Source organism: Suricata suricatta, chromosome X, assembly GCF_006229205.1.
Source record: "Suricata suricatta isolate VVHF042 chromosome X, meerkat_22Aug2017_6uvM2_HiC, whole genome shotgun sequence".
In the NCBI taxonomy this organism is placed as follows: Eukaryota; Metazoa; Chordata; class Mammalia; order Carnivora; family Herpestidae; genus Suricata; species Suricata suricatta.
In genome coordinates, this window is record NC_043717.1 from 18,571,819 (window position 1) to 18,577,229 (window position 5,411).

At 48.7% G+C, this 5,411-nt stretch overlaps 1 long non-coding RNA gene across 1 annotated transcript; it reads left to right on the forward strand.

Moving 5' to 3' along the window:
- The first annotated feature begins 960 nt into the window (after window positions 1–960).
- Window positions 961–1,545, forward strand: LOC115283574. The gene is made up of 2 exons (XR_003905018.1): window positions 961–1,059; window positions 1,388–1,545. It is a non-coding gene; the product is annotated as an uncharacterized LOC115283574 (long non-coding RNA).
- The last annotated feature ends 3,866 nt before the right edge of the window (window positions 1,546–5,411 follow it).

Below are 5,411 nucleotides of genomic sequence, written 5' to 3' on the forward strand. Positions count from 1 at the left end.
TTAAAATGATTATTTAGGGGCGCCTGGGGGGCTCAGTCAGCTAAGCATCTGACTTTGGCTCAGGTCATGATGTCACGGTCCGTGGGTTCAAGCCCCATGTCGGGCTCTGTGCTGCCAGCTTGGAGGCTGGAGCCTGCCTCAGATTCTGTGTGTGTCTCTCTCTGCCCTTCCTCTGCTCGCTGGGGCTCTCCCTCTCTCTCCCCCTCATTATCTCTCTCAAAAGTGAATACACATTTAAAAATATATAAAAATTATTATTTATTTTTGAGAGACAGAGAGAGAGTGTGTGCACAAGCAGGGGAAGGGCAGAGAACAGGGCTGGGGTGGGGTGGGGGGGCAGAGGATCCGAAGCAGGCTCCACGCTGACTGCAGCCAGCCCAGTGCGGGGCTCGAACCCACAAACCGCAAGACCATGACCCCAGCTGAAGCCAGACGCTCAACTGAGCCACCAGGTGCCCCCACAAAGGTTGACCTTTGACAAAGCCTTTACAAGCAATAAAGACAGGGGTATCGGGGCCAGTGACCTCAATGGCAGGGCTGAAACCCTCACGGGTGTGGGTATTCCAGTTGTGATGGCTCCACAACAAATGAGTTGGTGGCATAAAACAAAAGCATTTACTACGCTCATGGATTCAGTGAGTCGTCACTTCCGACATGGCACAGCAGGGACAGGTTGTCGCGTCAGCTGGACCTAAGGGCCAGCTCCGTCACGTCTGACAGTTGATGCTGGCCGCTTGCCCAGGCTGCAGCTGGAACTGTCAGAGGACACCTACTTGTGGCCTCTCCTGAAGACGAGGGCTTCCTCACAGCAGGGTGACTGGGTCCCCAGGGCGAGAGCACGCATTGGGGGCCCAGGTGGCAGGAAGCCACGTCACCTTTTATGACCTAACCGCGCAAGTCAAGCAGCCTCGCTTCTCCTGCACGCACTCCGACAGGAGGAAGTCACTAAGGACAGCCATATTCAAAGGGAGGAGAATCGGACCCCACCTTCTGGCAGGAGGCATGGAGGTTCTACAAGAACATGTGGGACCAGAAATATTGCTGAGGCCCGGTTTGGCGGTGTGTGCCTGAGGCTAGGCGCGCCTTGTCACGTGGGACTCCCTCTGGGAGATGGCTGGGTCGGGGAGCAGGAAGCGGGGTAACCTTGGTAACCACCCCAGCCTTTGCAGTGACCGATTTCTGTTGTGACCAAGTGATAAGAACTACATAGCTCTCTTTCACTTACAACTGATGAAATCAGACCTACTAAAGCCCTGGGGTTCGAACACTTGGGGTGTTTGAAAACAATTTGGTGAGGAGGGAGGGAGGGAGGGGGGAGAGGAGCACACAGTACCGATCACCTACTAATTTGCATATGTCAGTGTTAGAGCAATTAACTTGATTACAGGGAAGTGACAAAGAGGTCACACCTACTACAACTTTCGTGTGCTAATTCGAGGGCCGGTCTCCCCCTCCACCAGATGGGAAGCTCTCTCAAGGACAGGACTCGCACCAAAAGACCAAACAAGCTTGACCTGTGGAATCACAGCTTTGATTTAAATCTCAGCTCTGCCGCGTCCTAGTTGTGTGTGGCCTTAAATGTTATTTGATTGTGGGAGACTTGGGTGTCCTCATCTCAGAATTATTGAAAGGAATAAGATTACTTTGCCCTGCCCTAGACGGTACTCAATATACTTCTTTTCTTTCCCACTAAAAATGGTGAATGGCCAGGTACACTGGGACCCCCCTCCCACCATTTCCCATTCAGCTTCGCAGTTTCCAGAAGTTCTTCCTCTCTACCCCCTCCTCCGATGGCAAAGGTTCCAGGGTCTTTCCCTGAGCCCAGACGGTCTGCTTTTCCCAGGGGCCAGGCCCCCAGTATTTTCACTCCTGGGTTCCCACCACAGTAGGCGAAGGAGGTGAGGAGTCAGGAAGGGATCAGAGGCTTCAGGACAAAGACAGAAAGAGGAGTTGGCATGCCCTGGGGGGCAGGGAGGAGGCTGAGTTACTAGAGCAAACTAAATCCTTTTCATTCCTTGATGACACAAATACTGGCTGCATCTCACTAGGACCCCCCAAATTATGTAAGCCGCTGGGGGTAGAGCAGTGAGGAGGAAAAAGGTCTCTAATCTTTGCAGACTTCTGGAATTTATATTCGTTATCAGTATATGGCACCTGGGAGGGGTGGCAGGGGGAGATCGTGCAGCCAGAAGACAGACAAACAAAACATAACATAGTGAGAGTGTAACGAACAAAAGAAACCTTAGCTGGCTGATCAGAACCCACTGAGCAATGATGGATTTCAGTCAAGACCTGGGTGACAAGGCCCCAGGCAGGGTGGCCTGCCTCCTGCACTACTGGGTCATCCTCTATTGGGGTGCTGTTCTGTGCTTTGGAGGGAGTTCTGCGGCATTCCTGGCCTCTCCCCACAAGATGCCTCCAGCACTCATCCTCCCAAGTCGAGACAACCAAAAATGCCTCCAGACTTCGCTTAGTGTTGTCTGGGGGCAGAGCCGCAGGACTGGAGAAACTCTGCACTAAGGCATGGGCTTTCCTGGCAGAAGGAACAAGCCCCCCCCCCCCCCACCCAGGGCTGCCCGCCTTTGTCAGTTCCAGCTGCCCCTCCCCCTGGGGGAATCTGTCTGCCACAACCAGAGGCAGTAGATCTTAGAGGGGAAAGAGGTAAATCGGGAAGCAGGGATGCTTTCTGGTTCAATACTTGGGGGCCATTGGCTCTCTGCTTCCCCACTCTCAGCCTGAACAGTCCCAGACAGTCCCAGAATTCACTTGGGTGGGCCCTGCTCCATGTCACTTCCGTGAAGACCACCCTGCTGTGCACCAAACTCAGAGATGGGCCAGGCAGCCACATTCCTATCATTCAAAACCAGATTTTTAGTTGCTTTCAGTTGTTGCAGTTAATGAGAAAAAATACATGTGCACAGCCCTACCTCAAATTTTTATCCTGTAAACTCACCATCTCTAAATATCATCAGCTTCCTAGAACTAGGTTACTGATATTAAAATTAGCCGCAAATAGGGGCGCCTGGGTAGATGGGTCGGTTGAACGTCTGACTTCATTTTGGCTCAGGTCACGATCATCTCATGGTTTGAGGGTTCGAGCCCCATGTCGGGCTCCACCCTGGCAGTGTGGAGCCTGGTTGGGATTCTCTCTCTGCCCTCCTCTACCCCCGCCCCCCATGTCTCTCAAAATAAATAAATAAACTTAAAAAAAAATAAGCCACAATGAGAAACGACTGTGCCAATATCACGTGAACTCGCTCAGTATATTTTGATGGCATTTTGAGAAATGCCCTCATCTTCTCTGCAGAGACCATACACAGCCCAGTGTGGGACAGAACAGGCCGTCAGGGCAGACAGAGTTCAGGTAACGGGTGCTGCTCAACAACGTAGGACACAAAGTCTTGGTTTTTTCCAATTTTTAAATTATGGCAACATGTGACATTTACCCTCCTAACCATTTCCAACTGTACAGTTCAGTTTTGCTAAATATATTTATGTTTCTATGCAAGAGATCTCCAGAACTTTTTCATTTTGCAAACCTGAGTCTATACTCATGAAACAAGAACTTCCCTCCTACCAGCTCCCGCCAACAACCATGCTTTCTGTTTCTGTGAATCTGACAACTTTAGATAACCTGGTATCCGTGGAAGTACACAGCACTTGTCATTTCGTGACTGGCTTATTTCCCTGAGTACAGTGTCCTCAAGGCTCATCCATGTTGCAGCTGGTGACAGACTTCCTAACTTTCTTTTTAAAAAAGTTGTATTTGTTTTGGGTTACCTTCCTTTCTAAAGCTGAGTAATACTCCACTGTATGGAGAGCTCACATTTTGTTTACCCTTTCATCTGTCAATGGACGTCTGGGTTGCTTTTACCTCCTGGGTATTGTGAAGAGTGCTTCTCTGCTAACACAGATGTTCCAGGACACATACGGTATCTGTACCTTATTAGTTATACTAACATCCTCACTGAGACAGACTTCACAAACGACACAATTCACCCATTTAAAGCATGTCATTCAATTGCTTTTCCTTTTTGTCTTTAAAATTTTTTTAAATGTTTTATTTATTTTTGATACAGAGAAAGACAGAGCATGAGAGTGGGAGGGGCAGAGAGAGATGTAGACACAGTACCGGAAGCAGGCTAGAGGCTCTGAGCTAGCTGTCAGCACAGAGCCTGACGCAGGGCTTGAACCCACGAATGTGATATCTGACCTGAGCCGAAGTCGGAGGCTCAACCGACTGAGCCACCCAGGCGCCCCTCCTTTTTGTCTTTAAAATTTTTTATGTCTTTATTTTATTTTGAGAGACAGAGACATAGAGTCGGTGGGGGAGAGACAAAGAGAAAGGGAGACACAGAATCCAAAACAGGCTCCAGGCTCTGAGCTGTCAGCACAGAGCCTGACGCGGGGGGGCTCGAACCCACGGACTGTGAGATCATGACCTGAGCCAAAGTCAGGAGCTTAACAGACAGAGCCACCCAGGTGCCCCTCAATTGCTTTTCCAATATTCACAGAGCTGTGCAACTATCACCACAAGTCTAGAACATTTTCATCACTCCAAAGAAATCCATTAGCAGTCACACCCCCTCCAGGCTTGGCCCCACGATGGTCAGTTTTATGTATCAATTTGGTACTACTGTAAGATATTTTACAGATGTGATTCAAGTTCATAATCAGCTGACTTTGATCTAAGTGGGCTTGATCCAATTAGTTTACAGGGGTAAGAGCAGAACCGAGTCTTCCCCTAAGAAACTCCATGTGTGGACTGTGAGTCTAGCTCGTACCCGAGAGTCCCAGCATGCCCTTCCTGAAGACTCGCCCTATGGATCTTGGACTTGCCTAGCTAATTCCGCCAATCACCTAAGCCAGTTCCCTGCAATAAAGTTCTCAGTTTCTATCTGTTATGTGTTTCGTTTCCCTAGTTGAACACTGATACACTCTGCTCTATTCCTACCCTCCAGAATGCTCAGCAACCACTATGCAGCTTTCTCTCTCTATGGATTTACCTGTTCTGGACATTTCAAATGTATGGAATCATACAATTTGTGGTCTCACCATACACTCTGTGACTGGTTTCTTCCACTTGGCATGATGTTTTCAAATGTAGCATACACAAGTACTTCATACCATTTTAGGGCTGAGTAATATCCCACTGTATGAAAACACATTTTGTTTATCCATTCATCTGTTGATAAGACATTTAGTTGTTTCTCCTGTTTGGCTGATATAAATAATGATGCTATGAACATCTGTGTAAACGTTTTCATGTGGACCGTGTTTTCATTTCTCTTCGGTATATACCAAGGAGGGGAATTTCTGAGTCATAGAAGAGCTCTGTGCTTAACACTGAAGAACTGCGCGACCATTTCCTCCACATCCTCATCAATACTTGTCTTTCTTCCTTATTACAG